The sequence below is a fragment of the Aphelocoma coerulescens genome, chromosome 24 (assembly GCF_041296385.1).
Source record: "Aphelocoma coerulescens isolate FSJ_1873_10779 chromosome 24, UR_Acoe_1.0, whole genome shotgun sequence".
In the NCBI taxonomy this organism is placed as follows: Eukaryota; Metazoa; Chordata; class Aves; order Passeriformes; family Corvidae; genus Aphelocoma; species Aphelocoma coerulescens.
Window position 1 is genome coordinate 6,678,106 of NC_091037.1, and position 18,589 is coordinate 6,696,694.

Here is an 18,589-nt window from a genome sequence, read left to right on the forward strand (position 1 = left end):
CCAAACCAGAAAGGAGAAATAATTATTACAACCCAGCTTTCAGATCCCATTAAAAGACTAAAATCCTTCACCAGACCACCAGTGCAGCAGTGAGGATGATAAGCTCTCCATCCGAAGCACTGAGGTCTAGCAAATAATAGGAAAGCCTGGATGATGGATGACTCTCAGTCCTGGCTTGGCCATCAGCTTGTTGTGTGACATTCCTCAAGTAATTTTAATCTTTCTGTATCGGTACAGAATGCAGAGCTGTTCTCATTTCTGTGGAGTGGCCCAAGGTTTTCTGTATTGTTATCACTGCTCCTCCTGCCTGAAGCTCAAAGGTACAAGCTAGAATTTGTAGCAATACTGGATATTGTCCAGCTGCAGCCCATGGAAACTCCATGTGGAATCTAAAAGTTTTGCATACAGTTCCTTTCAACTCAGCAGGATGCTGAGGGTTATCAGTGTAAGTGAAGATTTTGGGGAGGGGGTGAAATTCTGTATGCTCTTTGGACTCAGCAAGACACCAAGTTCAGAAAGACAAGAAGATTTCCAAAACAACACCTTTTTGTTTAAAATTCAACAGAAGAGGCTGCACAACCCCAAATTACACAGAACAGTCAGTATAACTGTTCTTTTTGAGTCTGTAATGGTTGGATCAGCGCTGCTTGCTAAATGCTGTATAACCAAGTGACAATAACCCCGTTCATCAGCCCTGATGCCTAAGGACACAGCCAGGCCAAGCATGAGCTCAGCACTTACAGGAGACAGGGAAGATTCAAGCTTGGCAAAGCTGAGCAAAGTCAAACAGGTTATACCCGTTCTGTGCCTAGAAAGCCTAATGATTCTTTCCAAATCCCTCTTTCCCAATGCTAATTTTTCTTTGTTTCACCAAAACAGACATTCAAGAATGGGACAAGCTAAAGATAGAACAACTTAATAGGAAAAAACATGCCCATTTAGGAAAAAAAGCTGTTCTCTTTTTGCATCAGTGGCTGCTGGGCTGCAGGAGCTGTTTGAACGCCCCTCACCTGCAGCTCCCAGTGACAGAGACCAAGGGATACTGGGTGGATTCATCCCAGGGATTATAAACCTCAGCTGGTGGTCTTGACCTCTCTGAGAAAAGTGAAGCACACTGAGAAGTGAAGGGTTTGCACAGTGTGATGAGGACAGAGCCAGGGCAGAGGTCCCCAGTGGTCCAGGACCCCAAAATGGAATGAGAACACAAGGTGTTCTCCACCCAGGTGTACTACAATAAAACACTGCACCCTAAGGTGACCACAGATAGAAAATAAACCTCTGCTTAAAGGAGTGAGGCTAAAACCCAGTTCCGTAGCTCCTGGTGAACAGTGTTCAATCCAAACTGAATGAAACAGAACCAAACAAAGCAAACCCAGAGCTGTCACATCAGAAAGTGATAAAGCATAAAAACACAACAGACACTGTCCACAAAGCATCTGTAACAGCTTAAGGTCTACTACCCTGCTTTAGAGGAGTAGAAACAGCTGTGGGGAAAAATTAGGGAAATGTATTCACTACAGCTCCAGAAGACTCTTCCAAGGACCTGGAGCCTGTGACAGAGAAGCACAGAGAAGGTGCATTTCAGTGCCCAGAGACTGAGCACAGGCACTCCCTGCACAGGCAGGTGCTGGGGGCCCGGCAGAGGATTGTGCCCTGCTGCTGCTTCCCGTGTTCCCAGGCTGAGATCCCACCTCCAGCTCCTCTCTCCTCACCCAGGGCTACCTGTTCTTCTGCACTTTGGCTGCAAACCCGCCAAGGCCAGAGCCTTTCTTGCTCTGTATCTGTACATTTTTCAGTGCAGCACAGCTTTTTTCCAAGGCCAGGACTCGGGACTGTACAGCTAAACAATAACAAGGATTTGGTTTCCCAGCTAACTAGAATTCACCAGTTACTAGGAACACCACTGTGCACATCCAAGTGTCACATTATAAAAGGTCTTTAAGATGTCTCTTAGACAACCGGGCTCAAAATTGCTATGGTTTGATGTAACCTCACAGGCTTCCTGCACGTGAGCTGGGTTCTTTCTGCTGCAGGTAAGTTTTGACAGCAATGGATCATTTTTCTAACACAGACAAGTCTCCCTCCCTATGCTTTCCCCTTATTTAGGGCTTGAATTATCACAATAACAAAACAAAATTAAAAGTGTGACTCAAATTGGGGTTTTGTTGCTGTTTTTTCAACTAGGAGAACAGACCAGAGAGGTAACTAACTGGCCTAATTCGCTGTTAAATTAGCAATTGGCCTGGGAACATTTTCTCTCTTAATCCTTGGGGTAACAGGGGGTGGCTCAGAACCAAATTCAAAACAAATCTCCAACCTGGACAGCTGCTCTATGACACAGTTGCACCCATGACCGATTTATTTAACTTCAGGTTGATAGAGCTCACACGGATAATTTGATTTACATAATGATTCAGCTTTCTACCACCTAAATAAACTTTGGGAAGCTGCAACAGCAACTCCTGTTTCAGACAATTCTCTCCTAACAGAAACTTCTGTCAACCAATTAAAGAACAGGATTAGGCAATTCTTTACCACTTCTCACCTCTGCCAGTACTTTCTTTCCACCTTTGATAGTTTCTCTGAGTTTAAACACTATTCCATTTAAGAAGATAAAAGTGCCAAGCAAGAGAGGATTTTAAATATAACCTCTTCGATTGCTTGAGGTTATCTAGGCAGAGAAAGACCAAGTATGCTGCAAGCCTTCCTCCCTTGCTCTTTGCATAATTTTTCATTAAATTAAAAATGGATTGCCACTAATAATGTATGTATGATAAGATACTGTAGGATTGCTTTTGTTTCCAAAAGTAAACTAATTTAATGGGAAAATAGTTCAATGTTAAGATATACAATTTTTTGAGTAAATTATTTGAAGCAACACCATTTTTGTAGGGTATTTTACAACTACAATTTTAGGTGAGGTGCTGCTTAATATGCAGTGAAGCAAGTTCAGGAAACAAAGACAAACTGGACAGCTGGAACCAAGAAACTAAAATATTTAAAAGAAAATCTTACTGCTAGCCCAAGATGAGAACTATTTCATTGCTAATTAACGATATAGGTCACAAACTGCTCTCTCCTGAGGATTATGACAGGACATTTGCCTCCCCCAGCCACGGAGCACAGTTGTTCAGGGCCTGTTTAATATAATTTTATATGAAAAATGGTGGTTTTATACCAGAAGGACTCGGTGAATCACAGCACAAGAAAGAGAAAACCAGGTTGCACTTTGTGACTGACAAAACATACGTAAAAGCCTTTCAAGCTGTGCCCACATCAGAGGCTCCTCAGGCAGGGTTAGGCTGGATGAGGCTCTGCAGGGCTGGCTGCAGCCCTGCTCCCACACGAAGGCAAAAGTGCTGAGCAGGCACCTCCCAGCCCCTGTCCAGAGGGACATTCCTGCACATTCTCCTGTGCAAGAGCTACGCCCAAGGCTCCACTTTAAATCCAAGTGTACTGCCACTGCTGCACAGCTCCCAGGTCATCATCTTAAGGGCCATTTACCCAGCCATGCGTTACTGCACCTCTGGGACAGTTACTGCACCTCCAGCCCTCTGTCCTGCTGAATTCCTTGGACAGACCTTGGATTTGTGATGCCCAACCAATCTGCTGCAGGCGTGTTACTGATTTCATAAACTGCAGAGTGAATGTGTTTATCAAGGGAAGGAGAGAAGAAACAATTTAGGATCTCAGTGAAAACCCAGCCCTGCAAACACCTCATAGCAAGAGGATGACTGGGATGTGGAGACCAAGCTCCACTCACACGGGGTACATAACGTGGACCTCTTCAGCTCCTAACCAAGCCTTGTGTTACAAGGAATCAAATTCAGTTTTTGCTACAAGACAGGCTGTAAAAGGAACACTCAGCAGCACAGTCATCGCTAGAGATGCCACGCAAACACATGGAGCTGAGTGTCCCACCTCCCCTTCCTAAAGCCGAGCCAGGCTGAGCCATCAGGTGCTGTACCTGTGCAAAGACATTGGCACACTCTGTGGCACTCCTGCACAACAGCCATGCTGCAAAGCCTGACACTCCACAGTCAAACCCACACTGAGAACTCAGATCCTTTCTTACGAGTTTGCATTGTAAAATGTGTGCCAAAAGCTCCAACAGGACACTCAGACTTCAGACACAGCACCAGAAGAGGAAGCTAAGGAGCCCCTACCTGGCTCCAAGTCCCTCATGGGACACACAGCATGTGTTTTTAAGTCATGAACCACAATCTTCACTGGTGGAATCCCTGCCAGAAGAAGAAATAGGAACTGCCTGCAACTTACTGTTAGCGAAACCTTATTCCAGGGTAAAGGGGAACCAGCCTCGTGGAGCAGACACTCAGCTAGATGAGTAATTCCAGCACTCCCACACTGCCTTTCTTCCTCCCCCGGAACAGTCTGAGCAAGCTGCTGCTCAGGACAGGTTTGAGCTTGTCCTGTGGTACTGTGCCCAAGGTGTGTCTCTGTGTGTGATCCACCTGCTCTGTTCAGCACTGTCCATAACCCCTCAGCACCTGCCCTCAGGGAATGAGCAGGCACTCAGAGGTATTCCCCTCAAAAGTGTCTTAGACATGACAAAAGAGAACTCTGCAGTGCAAAGGAAACAGCAACCTTGGTTAAAAATTTACATTTTCACAAGTTCACTATGGAGACAGAGATCATCAGTGTCACAGCTGCTCAGGAGTAGCTCATTCCTTGGACTTGTTTCCACCTGGCTCAAGACTTGAAAATCTGTCTCACTGAGCCTAGAGAAAGTGCAAGATAAGCTGCAAGGACAAGAAAAACTCCTGAGGCATGGAGAGCAGAGACGTGAGAGAGGGAAGCAAGCACAGTAATTACCACACACAAGGTCTGAGTTTCTCCAGCCTTGAAGAAAACAGGAGCAGGTTTAGCAGCAGGGAGAAGCAGAGGCAGCTCAGGGGAAAGAGGTGTTTGAGCTCCTGACACTGCTGTGAAGAGTTCTTGCCACCCTTAAAACTCATGGCCAAGAGAGAAACTCTGTTCATTAAAGCTGGATGATGGAAGGGGCCCATGAGGGAGAGGCACAGTTTGAGCCTGAACATGGTGGAAAGCAGCCAAATCCGAGCAGTGGGGGAACAGATTAAATGGCAGCAGCACAGACACATTTCACTGCCCCCAGGGCACAGCTCCCCCAGGTAACAGCATCTGGCCCCCAAAAGATGGCAACTCATGGAGCAGCTTCTTCTCCAGAGCAAGAGCCTTGCACTATCAAGGACACAGAAAGAACATCTTCAAGTGGTTTGAGCATCCACGTATCTATAACCAGAGGAGACTGCAGAAGAGTTGAAAAATTCAAATGCTTCCCCCATCTGTCCATCCCTCTCCTTTCTGAGCATCATTCCACATTTCCCCATTTCCACTTTTCAGCCCAGCTGCTCTCAGAGTACAAGCTGATCCTCTCTTTTGTCATATGAACTGAAAAATGTGTGTCAATTGTGAGCGCTGTGGGCAGTCCAGACCACCAGAGCAGTGCACCTTTAGGCTGCAGGAAGGTATCCCATGGGATTGCACAGTCCATCCCCTGCAGCAGGAGTGATCTGACTCCACACCTGCATAGCAGGGAGCTTCCCATCTGGGAGAGCTGGGAACTGCATTAAGCATCTCTGGTGTAGGTCAGGCACTCGGTGCCTAAATACACAGTCCTACAAAGGGCTCCAGTTTGCTTCTTCCCCAGGTGTAAAGCTGGCAATGAGCTGCTCTGGTTTTATATTAGGCAACCACGATTTGACTCACAGGAATATACTGTAATAGCTCTGGCAATAATTCTGCCTCTATCTCACCTCAGTCCCTGCCTGGATGAAAGCTTTTATTTAAAATATCCCCCAAAACAGTTGCAAGGACAGAAAGAAAAGTGAATTTCTGTCTTCTGTGTCATTGCCTGCTCTTATCACAGCCATCATTCTCCTTTCACTCTGACTGACTCTCTCTGAAACAGGGCTATGGTTTTGCCTGTTCAGACATTAAAGTTTGCAGATACTGTGGTTTAAGTACCTCCATCTGTACAATTGCTCAGTTCTACTCTTTCTAATCATGTGCAGGCAGTTAAACCTTCCTTCTCTACACTCAACATCCAAGTACTTCATCTAGGAAAGGATATTGCTGATGGGAAAAGCAGGGAACTGAAAGTCAGAAGAGGAATGATTACTCAAACATTCCCAAACCTGCCTGTGTAACCTCTCAGAGCTCAGACTCAGTGTCATGCCAAGTTCTCCACATTAACCCATAAAAGAATGTGCACTATTTCCTCAGAGATCAGTGACTTGGGACTGATGAGGAAGTCAGGGCACACATCCCAGGAGGTGAGCCTGTGAATCCTGCAGCAAGCTTCACTTGACTGAAGCTGGGTTCTGCACAGACACTACTGCAGCAGGAAGGTATCTTTAAATGACCCCTCATGACCTCTGCCTTGCTCTCATTATTAGAAGGCATTTTCAGAATCGTTCCTCCTCTACTTAAGTGTGTTTTAAGCCATATCAAATGCCCAAAAACCTGACACCCAACTTCCACTTTGCCCTGCTCCTCACATCTCTCTTCACTGCTTTACTTCATCAGGTTCCTGCTCAACTGCTTTCTCTTTTTCAAGTTCTCATCCTTTGTTTCCTGCTCTCCACTTTATCACCCTGCTTTCCCACTCGAATCTTTCATTGTCCTGCTGTTACTTCAGCCCTTCCACAACCTCTTATCCATATTCTTCTTTCCATTCTTTCACTCCTTCATTATCACAAAATGTCCTGTATTCTCCTTTCCCACGCATTGCTTTCTAACAAACCACTGTACCCTGCTACAATTAAAATTCAAGTCTTTTCAATCAAGTCTTGCAACTGTTAAACCCTTGGAGAGAGGTTGGAAAAAGCTGAGGAACACTGCTTGGTTTTAGTTTTTAACACTGTCCTTCTGGTGCCCCTAAATCAACATTTTATGCCCACAGCTTTGATGGGCAAATGAAATGCTGACAAAATCCAGCCAAAGTTAAATCAATTATCCAGAGGTCTTGACACAAGCATTGACACCTTGACACCAAGAACACTTGATAAAGTACAGGATTTTGTCTCCCAGGTCATTTATCCAGACATGGGACACATTGTTATGCTGATAGGGATTTATTTTCTTGTCTCTGGAAAAATGGCTATGCAAAGCATTCCCTCTCCAAGCACAAGAGAGGTGACAGTCTCATCCCTGCTCTGCAGCAAGTTTGGAAGCTGAAGAAGGGAAAGAAATCCAGTTAAATCAGCTGAGACTGCTGAAGGGAGACAACACATGGTACTGTCAAGGTGGGAGACACAGGAGAAGCAGCAGGAAGGATCAGCTCAACGTCTCACACAAAATCCAGACAGTTCTGCACCACAGGGTAGGACTGGGAGAGGAAATTAGGAAATTCTCAAGTATTGTTGGTATAAAACTGGATTTAAAGCTTGTGCGTCAAGCAGCACCACACAGGGAAACTCAAATTGGGAACTCACTTTTATACAAGGCTTTTTCCAGCTGTGCAAAGATAATGGGGTTTTTGGGAGGTAAATAAATGAAAGCCATGACAGAGCTACACTGGAAGCTCAGGAGTGACTCGGAACAGTCTGCTGATACCTGGATGTGACTTCCACAGCTTTGAGAAGGACTGGAGCTACACAGAAAGTCAGGGAGCTCAGAAAAGCCCAGGGAAAACTCAGCAGCACAGATAGGAGAGTTCAGAGCCCTCTGGAAGAGCCTGTGCTCTGCTCCCAGTACTGGAGCACCAATTACTTCCAAATGCAAGTAGCTGGAACACCCCAGATAAATGAGGTGTGGAGTTTGTCCTTCACAGAAGGTGCTGCCTCAACACAGAGAAAACAGCCAACAGGACAGAAACCCAACATGCAGAAAGTTCCAAAATACAGCTGAAACCTCTCCTTGGTCAGGGATAGTCTTATCTTTGCCTGCAGGGCATTGATTTGGTCAGTCCCAGCTCTGTATCTGCAACTCCTCCCCCACCCCAGTGCTAGAAACACATGAATATTCTGTTTCATGAGGCTCGAGTAATAATCATGGAAGCTGTCACTCGGCATCGAGAAGGACAAGATCACTGAGATGCCCGGGACAGGATCGTTCTGCTGGTACTGGGGGCGTTATTTTTGTATTTAAACACTGGAGAAGGGGATAATGCATGGAAATGTAGATCTTATGTTACACAACACAAATGTTGCAAAGCAAGAAATGCTGCTCCTGCTCCTACCCCCAAGGGAAACCACTGCACCCCCAAGCTTTAGCTCATCCTCTTATGTTCCAAGGTAAGGAGCAATTCTGGCTAACACTCAGAAAAATATACAAACCAAGCACAGAATGAATGCATTTTTATCCAAATCTTTTCACGAAAAATCACTGATTTTGTTAAAAACTGGACATAAGGGCTTTTTGTTAAAAGATAAGTTCTGTATTTTCTCAAAGTACAGCTTCTGGGATTCCTTTCAACACCACTGAAAGCTTTTTAACACAGCACACAGTTAAATGACAATAAAATGGCTGTTTTGAACATGAAGGAGATTATACTTTTTCTGAAACAGAAAGAAAAGAAGATGAAAGACAAATCTAATTTTCTCTCATTATAATCCACTGACGCACAGATTTTTGTTAATTGCTTTCCTTATGGGTATAATCTAAACATTTTAAGCTATAATAAACCTACCAAGCACCATAGGAAAATAGTAGAGAAAGAGCTTGGGGAATCTTTTAGCAAATTTTTCATTCGTTTTGCATGGAGAACACCATGTGAGAAGCCTGGGTGTGTGTTATGGCCTGGGAAAATGGACACACAGAAAAGGATATTCCAGCCCAGCTCCCCAGTCCCATCATCCAGAATTCCTAACACTCCCATTCCTGGAAGTGTCCAAGGCCAGACTGGATGGGGCTTGGAGCAACCTGGTGTAGTGGAAGGTGTCCCTGCCCATGGCAGGGGGTGGGACTGGGTGGGCTTTAAGGTCCCTCCCAACCCAAACCAGTCTGGGATTGGTTTGGTGTGAAAGGGAGTGACAGAAGCTGTTTAACACATGTACTAGAAAAACGAGCTGTAAGATGTACCAAAAATATCTCTGGGAAATAAAAACCAAGGTGTGTCCAGTGTAATTTACCCCAGAGTCAGGAGAGCTCAGCCAAGCTGGTTTGCACTGCAAGGCTGGGGCACCCCTGGCCACGGCCTCCAAACCAGCCCTGCTGAACACACAGCAGGAAAGCTGGGAATTATCCCCACCAGGCTAAAAAGTTGCTTCCTCATTAAGTTTCCAGAATGTAATGAGCACACAAGGTGTAAAAACAGCAGTTTAAAACCCAGTCTCTCCTGTCTCCACAATATAACACTTCTAGACATCCCCACACCCACAGGTAACTGAAATTAAACACAAACTGGAAAATAGATTTAAAGCATTTTCTCAGTAATTGGAATGAACTGAGGATTTAATGTGCTTTTTGTCCTCATGCTCACAGTTCTGTAGCAGGGCTGGGTTTTACTTTAAGCACAGCCCTTAACACTCCATATTCACACAATGTAGCAGTTGATCATTTAGCTCTGAGTAAAACCCAGTATTTTACACACATGCAATGCTCTTTTTAATATATATTGGACATATTTCACTCAGCAGAAAGGTGCTATGTTTACCATTATCACCACTCCTTCCCCCTCAAGGGGTTATCACAGATTTAATGGTAACAGCTTAAATCACCAGAGCTCAGGTTAACAACCTGAAGCTCCCAATTGATGATTCAAGACCCTCCTACAGGTACAAGATGAAGGATCTATAAGGATGCCCCACTGTTGCCTGCCTTGCTGCAGCTGGTCTTGCACAGCCTTTTAAAAACACATCTCGGTGACTGATGGGAGTTACAGGCTTGTGAGCAGTGCTTGAGAGGATGCTGCTCTAGGGGGAAAAAAGAGACTGCAGACAAACCCAGCCCGAGGAGCAAAAGAGGACACTTCCTTGTATCCTTTGTAACATCCTAAAGATGGGAAAGTAACATTCCCCTGAAGCCACCTCGCTGGTCAGGCCACCCTCTCTTTTAGTTCACAAACTCACTTTATTTCACAAAGAACTGCTGCTGGCATAAATCAAGTTCTTCACAGATTAAAGAGAAGGAACCCAACATTAGCTGCTAACTACAAGTTTTTCCTGAAAAGCACTACCTGAACCTTGGCTTAAGGCTTACCCCCCAGTCTTTCAGGGGGACAGGATTCCTTAGACATCCATTGTCAATTATTTTAAACAGATCTCCAGCACCTATTCCATGGACGTGAGGGCTCAACAGCTTCAAAACTTCAGGACAAATGATGTCAGTAAATCAGAAAAGAATACAGGAGAAGAGTCCAGCACCTGAGTGCTTACTATCATTAAAGAAAGCAATAAACCCACTTTTCCATTCAATCAAAGTTAATTCCAGTCAGGTCTGGGAGTCCCAGCATTGACTGAACTCCACGGTTCCAGCAGAAACATTCACCAAACAGAGGAGTCTGCACAGAAAAGAAGGAGAAGAAACGAAGGGATGGGGCATTAAATGGCTTGTCTGAGCACACAGTTAATTACTGTGGGATATCAGTCAGGTTTCCAAAGTCCCAGGTCTGGCTCCCCATCCCTCACAGGCCATGCTGGCTCACCAATTCCTCTTCCTCAATAAAGCAGGAGGAAGAAAAATCATCATGTGGGGTCAGCAAGGAAGGCAGACAATGTCCTGCACATTTTGTTGAACCAAAATAAGCCCTTCAAGCTCACCCCTGAGCACTCACAGAAACCAAACAAGTAACAATCTTTTTCCTAGCCTGTGAAAGGAAATGAGTGTTTCATTGAACCCAGTATAACACGACTGTAAATAGTGTAGCAGAGCAGCACGTTACACACCAGCAGAGAAGCCCTCAGAGAATCATGGGCAGCTGAAGATCAGAGCTCCTACACCAACCACCAGCACTTACTACTGTGAGCAGGACACGACTCCCCAGTACCTGCCCAGGGTGACATGGCAAGGTAAGGGCCTTGTTTCCAGGGGAACACACAGGGATCGTGTGGAATCACTTGTCCACTCCCACCAGAGAACCCTCAAACTCAACACCTCTGATTTCTCTCCAGAAGGAATAGGCTGTCCCTTTTTAAAGTCTCAACAATCCACACGTGGCTTCTAAGATGTCTTGGGACTCAATTTCTGTAAGGGGGATGGAGGGAAATGAGTAAGTCACCATGTTTAAGTCAAACCTATAAAAAGAAATACGAGTGTCAGACTCCTGGGTGACAACTGTGGGGTGGGCAGGTGACTCATGCCCTGGCACAGGCACACTGTAATTTGGTGTGAAGTCATCAAAATCAATATTTACAGGTGGGTATTTTTATAAAAAAGAGTGTACATTTGCCACAATAGATTTAGAGACTGCTCTTTGAATATAAATAAAAGCATCAGATGAAAAATCCTGCACCCCCCTCAAAAATAAATATGTCTTCAAACATAAATACATCTTCAAACCTGACCATGCAGGTGGACATTTACCCCGGGTCAAAAGCATCACTGGGACATCCCCACTGGCACCAACACCCAAAAGCACGGGGTGAGAGAATTTCTTCACAGGAAGGGTTGGTAAACACTGGAAGGGGCTGCCCAGGGAGGTTTGGAGTCCCCATCCCTGGAGGTGTCCAAGGAGGGCCTGGACATGGCACTGAGTGCTCTGGGCTGGGGACAAGGTGGGGATCAGGCACAGGCTGGACTCGATGGCCTGGGAAGGCTTTTCCAACCTGGATCCAACCTGATCCTGGGATTCTGTGACCCCTCCGTGGGGGAATTATGAAACTTGTTTATAAGGATCAGTGCTATTATGCAACCGTTAAATACATTCATATTTCCAGCATGAAAACAAACACTGCCAACAACTCCTCAGGAATGAATCTTGGGAAGCACCAGATAGATTTCAAGCACACGAGGTGATTACTTGGATGTTTCTGACAACTTCGTGCCTAAGGGCTGCGATTGTGAACCAGAACTGGTGCCAGAGCTGGTGCCTCTGCTAAGGGCCTCAGATCTGCAGTGGCAGTAATTGTCTTTTTTCTGTGTCCTATTATATGGAAAACACACAAGAATTTTACAAATCAAATTAGAAAAAAAACCCCTAAACACACGCAAGAAACTTAAGAAAATCAAGATCTTGTAAAAGAAAGAAAATTTAAACTCTACTCATTGCACCACAATTACATATAGAACACATTTATTTCTCAGGCTTCTGATGCTCAGTGCAGGCTCTCCAACTGATCAGCTTTTGCTTGTGGATTTGCTTTCAATATATAACCTCATACACAGGTTATGTACAGGGCTTACCTGCAAGAAGGCCCAGTATTTGCAAATTAAAAACAAGACTATCCCCGTCATTTTCAGTCACTACAGAAAGGCTCACAGACACATCTTTTCCAGATCAAATAGGAGGACTCACAGCTGATTTCATTCCAATTCTGTTAGTGCCAAACACCCAGCATTCCAGAACTAGTAAATTGTGTGTCCAATTATCACTCATAGAGAGTTCAAGAGGCTGTATTTAAATGAAGATTATGAAAATGAAAGGGACTCAAAATGCCATTCTGACTAGAGAAGTGAGCACTGAAAGTGATAGTTGCTCAGGGAAAGCACTTCTAAAAATGTTAAGTCTTAACCAAGTGTGGTTTTAATAAAGATCTAAAGATTGCCAAGGATTTTCTTGCTGTCCCTCACTCCCACCCCATGACAGTTACCTACAAGACACAAAAAAGGCCAAGAAACAAAGATTTTCAGTAAGAGTGGCTTTGTGTGTGAATGAGTGGGGGTGGGGTGGAAGATGTATTAAGGGGGAGAAAAGAAAAAAGGAGGATAAATTTAAGAAAAAATAAAGAGATAAAAAGAAACAACAACAGTGGAAGTTAGAAGCATTAGAAAAAGCTTGCCTCTAAATGGGGAGCAGACACTGCAGAAAGAAAAGTTTGGGCATGCTGAAACACTGTAATTTATGGAAAAATGCAACTAGGCAGGTTCCCTGAGTGCAACCCCACACCCTTGTGAACCAGCACATCCAGATGCCTTTTCCTTCCTTGACACTTCTGGAGCAAGTTCCTTCTCCCAGAGTACACAGTGACCAACACATCAGCCTTAGGTTACAGCTACAGAACTGCTGCCTTTTGTGTTTCTATTCCCAGAGCAGCTGTGGCTGCCCCTGGATCCCTGGCAGTGCCCAAGGCCAGGTTGGATGGGGCTCGGAGCAACCTGGGATAGTGGAAGGTGTCCCTGCTCATGGCAGGGGGTGGAATGAGATGGGCTTTAAGGGCCCTCCCAACCCAAACCATTCCTGAACAGTTCTAGGGATGGAGATCCACAGCTCCCTGTTACCCTGTTAATTCTAAACAAACAATGTGCCACAATCTAAAGTTCCACACAGGAACAGAACTTACATTTCATGCCTAGAATAGGATTTTGAAAGGGTCAGATGGGCTAAAAGTGACCCATTGGGCAAACCACTAACTAAAATAATGTTTCCATATACATTTTTAGGCAAAAGTTTGAAACCAGCAAGTCATGTTCCTCAGCAATCTCAATCCCAGTGCCTGATTCCCAAATGATTTCCCAACATTGCTTCCAAAGCAGAAAAAGCACAGAAATATTTATTACAAAGAAGATCAACTTGGCATAATTTTACTATTACAGCCAGGAGAAAGACAAGTGAAGAAGCAAAATGGCTACAAATATTCCTGATTTAAGTTCCTACACAGCAGACAAACTGATGGATTTGATGCATTCAGCAATATAACCTGTCTCTAACAAAATCTACTCCAAAAACATTCCTGGGACAGCAAAAGCAATGTTTGAGCCCCCTTGGAGATTGCAAGGAGGTTTTCTCAGCGGGAAGGCAGTAGCAGAGCTGAGCTCAGACTCTGGGGCAGCTGAGGACTCTCTGCCTGCCAGGACAAAGCCCAGGAGCCCAGCCCAGCTCCGGGGAAGGAGCCGCAGCCTCGGGGCTGGCACAGCGTCCTGGATCACCCGAGTTGTGCCAGGCAGTGTTTTCCCTCGGGATGATGCACAAAGAAGAGCACAAAGTGCTGTGTACACGAGCCAACGTGGTGCATCAGCCTTGTCTGCCTTCAGTCCTGTCACACAGTCCATCTACGGGCACAGGATTTCCCTTTTATCTAAACTAAAGCTTTTAAAGCAGACTAATGCAAATGTTATCCTCGCTGTGACTGCATTCCTGGGCATGGGACACAATAAGCACTGATTTAGCCACAGATCTCAAACGAAAACCTTCACGGATTTCCTGTCAAGTGATGCAGTACTTAATTTAGCCCTTTAAGGTGGGCTATATATGAGAGTACTACAAGTAATCACATTCTGGAGAATTATTTTGGATCACATTCCTGGTCACAATCAAATAGATAGAATTCCTGCTCTGCTCCTCCAGAATTATTGCTACCATATAAACTCAGCCTCTCTGTTTTCATGCCAAACTCACTGTTGTCCACAATGAAAGCAAAACCCATATTTAGTGCTGGACTGGCTCTGCTCTTTCTTGAGACTTGATCTAGATGCAAGGGGTTTAGAAATAATAGTAATAATAACAATAAAATAATAATAATTAATAATTAGATAAATAATCCTATTGAATATTTAAGCCAGCAACCATCTCCTTAAAAATTTCTCCTGGATGTCTCACAATGCATGTAATTAGGAATCTTTAAAAAATGATCCAAATTGTCAAAGTAAGTTTCTGTAAGATTCCGTATGTTTTTATCATTGTTGAATATCATAGCACTCCTACAGGAAAAAGAAAACAGAGGAAGAAGGAAGAGAAAAAAAAATAAACTAGAGCTTGCAAAAAAGGAGAAAACATTGCTCTTCTCTCCCAGTGCTTCTTTACAGAAAGGCTGATGAAATTAAGCAATATATTCCAACAGAGGCTTGAAATGCCAGAAAAAAAGAAAAATCCAATAAAGTAACAAAAAAAGCCCATATTACTAAGAGACTAATTTTGTTTTCATATTTGGAGTTGTAAGCTCCTGCTTTATGGCACCTGAGGACCCAAACAGATTATTTCAGTGTTTTCCAGCATCCTCAGTAGCCTGTGTTCCTCCACCTTCTCCCTTGCACATCGTTCTTCAAACTTGCAGCTAATCAAAAGAAATTTCTGGGATCTTCACTTCCATTTTTAGTGCTGGCCTAGTTAAAAAAACAAAGGGAACCCAGCAATAAATAGTGAGACAGGCTCCTCTTTTTTTGTTGAAAGAGTAAAGAAAAAGAATCTCTCTGTTCCTCCTTGATCAGACTCTTGAGGCAAACAGGCTCTTCAAGAGCTGTTAGCAGTGCACCCAGCCTGGTGTGAAGTGTGGAGGGAGAGGAGATGGGGAAGAAGGCCATCCTGGAGCTGAAATGCATTCAGTGCACACACCTGGCCATGGCATTCCTGGGAAGTGCTGGTAGAACACCTTGGCTGGGACTGAACTTCTGGACTCCTGCCCAATTCACTTTGGGTGGATTGAGTTAAATTCTCTGTGTGTGACTTCCTGAGCAAGCAGGTACCTGTCCGACTGTCCCAGTTTATTATTGAAGTCCATGAAGTGCAGTTCTGTGCAGAAGGGGGATTTTTTTTGGAACCCTCAGTTGCTCACAGCACCCCAATCAGTTTTGCCAGTGATCGAGGATGAACGGCTGATAACAAACCCTGACAGGTCACAGGGAGGCAGCTGGCCTGGAGCAAGAGAAGCTTTGGAGAAAAGGAACTGCACAGGTACCACCAGGTCCTCCCCATGGAAATAACTGAAGACTCAACTCTGCTTGAATTTGCACTGTCCTGAATGTTCCTTTTCCATAAGAACCAGCCTGCTTTATGCCAGTGTACATCCAAGATGACTGAAATAAAGACTGAGTGACAAATTAAACGAGAACACAAAAGCTTGGGAATTACATCAAGAATAGATTCCATCACCATGGGATTTCAGCTGCTCAACAGCACAGTGGGATCAGGCACAGAGATCAGACACTCTGCATGTAAAACAGTCTGCATCCGATTTCTTGGGCAAACTCGGTTTCACAGTGACAACTTGAGGCTTTCAGTGTTCTGGGAGAGACCAAAGTGAGGCTTCTGAAGATGGATTTGCTGAGCTGTTCCTGGTATCCTGATCTGCAGAGGAGAGGCTGTGTGTGCTCAAGTAACCCCGAGTGAAGGGGCCCAAACACTGCCAGGTGTCTCTTCTGCAGACAGCGCAGCCAAGGAAGTCAAGGACTGTCCTACTCAACTCTGCAAATCATTGGAAACTGGAGAAATAACACCACGGACTTCCAAACCCATCCTGAGTGAAGGTGACAATCCCTGCATCAGCTCTGAGAGGCCAGGACACCCTCTCCCTCCTGGCACAGCACAGCCCCTGTGCAGCACCCCAGCTCTGCTGCAGCCATCCCCACCCCTTGTGCTCTCTGCTTAAACTTCAGGGGTCTAAAATGCATTAATTACAATGAACCTGCACTTGAAGGGGGATTGGGGAGGAAAAACTCATGTGCAGATCCCCATGGCAGCAGCCTGAAAGGACAGGCTTTCCAATTCTGTGATCATTTCACCCAGGCAGCTCTCCTGCCTCTGAAGCATCTCTGCTGCAGCTTATCCGATGTGCTCAGCACTTCTATTTATACAGACGTGACTCACCTTACAACTGCCTCACACAAGGCTCCTCTTCCACCTTCCCTTCAAGAAACAACAGCAGGAAAACACTGTGAAAGGAAGATCTCTTCCTAGAGTTCAGCCCGAGCTGGTGACAGGCCTGTAAAGACAGGGCTGTAAAGGGTGATACATGAGGTTTGGAATGCTCAGAACTGCCATGGGGATCTGGGGTGAGCACAGAGGGGAACTGCTGGACCAGAAACTGTCACCCTGATCCCACCTGACACTGCCATATGCCCAGCCCCACAACAGCAGCAGGAATGGGAAGATCCAAACCTCATCTGCATTCAGAACATCATTTCAAAGGGCAGACATGTCACAAAGTCATTTTTTTACTGCATTCCCTGAAGTGAATTGTTATGTTGCTTTTATTATTATTATTTTGAGGACATTCCTTTAAAATCAGAAAAATAAGGAAGAAAACAGTGAAGCTTGGCTGGAAAGTTGGGCAGACATGTCCCTAGAGACCTCCCATCTAAAGTCTGAGAAAAAACAGCTCTAATCTCCTCTGGTACTTCTTAGACTGGAAAAGAGAAACACTTGCAGATGGTGTTCCTGAGGGGGTGTGGGAGGCAGGGAAAAATAACTTCTCCAGACAGCCTTCCTACAGTGTGTAAAGGTAAAGGGAATCGGATTTCTCTCTCTTCTTCAAATTCTACATTTTGGGGGTGTTTTTATTCACCCCTGGTTGCTTCCTTCTCCCAGTTCCCTGGATTCCCATCCACATGCTCCCTCTCCACTGCACCTCATCCCCCACATCAAGGCAACACCATCCCAGGGCTGCAGCACCTCATCACCCAAGTCTCACAGACCCCGCTTCCCAACAGCTCTTTCCTCCCAAGAGCTCCTCAGCAGCTGTACCAGGAGGGAATGTTGCCTCTTTTGTCATCTGTGTAACATGGTCAGAAGAACCAGACTGACTCCCAGGCACCAAAATGGACGTTCCAGTGTATCAGGGACTCTTGGATACACGTCCTTCCTCCCACAAAGGACTGGGAGCTGAGCTCATGAGTTCAGCTTAACTGAAACTGGGAGCCACAAAAAGTCACAATGAAACAATTCACAGGTTCATTATCAGCATCAACTGTCAGCAAAAAGGCTGATTTGATCAACAACTTCACACCAAAAATGCAGTTTAGACAGAAATAAGCAGAAAACTTTCCCATCCTGTCCTCTCTCATGCCCCAGCTCTGTCAGTTAATTGCAGATGATCCTCATCTACAGCAATGTCTTTTGCTTAAAATTATTTAGTGCCAACTGCATTGCTGGTAGAACTCCCATGTTCTAATAAGAAAAGTGTCTTGCTTATTTGTTTTAAAAGCCCAATACAAAAAGATCAATTTCTTCCTTTATGCTGATCTAATGCCCCAGTGGGCAAAGCTTGATAGTAATCACCTTCACTGGGAAGAGGCTGAGCTGTTCTTCCCCAGTTCTCCAGCTGTAAGTAATCCTATGTCAACCACTGAGAAAGAAGTGAAATCCAGCTTGTGCCCCAAGTGAGCTGAAGTGTCAGCATTCCTCAGTGAGGGCTGGGGTCACTGGGAGCCACTGGGACCCTTCAGTGCAGGTAACCAGCCATGTGCTGCAGTGCTGCTGTGAAGTGAAAGGCCAAGACAACTCCCCCTAAACAAACCATTTCTCCTGCTCCCTGTGTGTTACAGTGTAAAATACAGTTTTCTTGGACGCTGAGACTCCACCATCGGCCCACCCTGGAAGAATTCAATGTGAGCTCTCCCATTTCAGCCCTGCCACTGTTGCTAAGCACATTCTAAAGGAATTCAGCCACAGATACATCACTAGACAGTTCAATGTGGAAACCAAAGGAGCCCAGACCTATAGGAACAGGAAGGAAATGCTGTCCAGCAACTCTCACTCCTGTCTTTTCCAGCAGGATGGAGTGGAATTAAAGCTCTG

General features: G+C 45.0%; 1 protein-coding gene across 13 annotated transcripts in view; it reads right to left on the bottom strand.

Annotated features, from left to right (window-relative positions):
* The window catches only part of ARHGAP32 (Rho GTPase activating protein 32), a 233,977-nt gene that overhangs the window by 173,685 nt on the left and 41,703 nt on the right, over positions 1-18,589 (bottom strand). The window contains exon 1 of one of the 13 annotated variants that reach the window (XM_068994511.1): positions 4,279-4,346. The exons of the other annotated variants lie outside the window; for them this stretch is intronic. The gene's annotated coding sequence lies outside the window, so the exon portion shown is untranslated. Of the gene's footprint in view, positions 1-4,278; positions 4,347-18,589 lie in introns of those variants that run through there. 13 annotated transcript variants of the gene reach the window in all.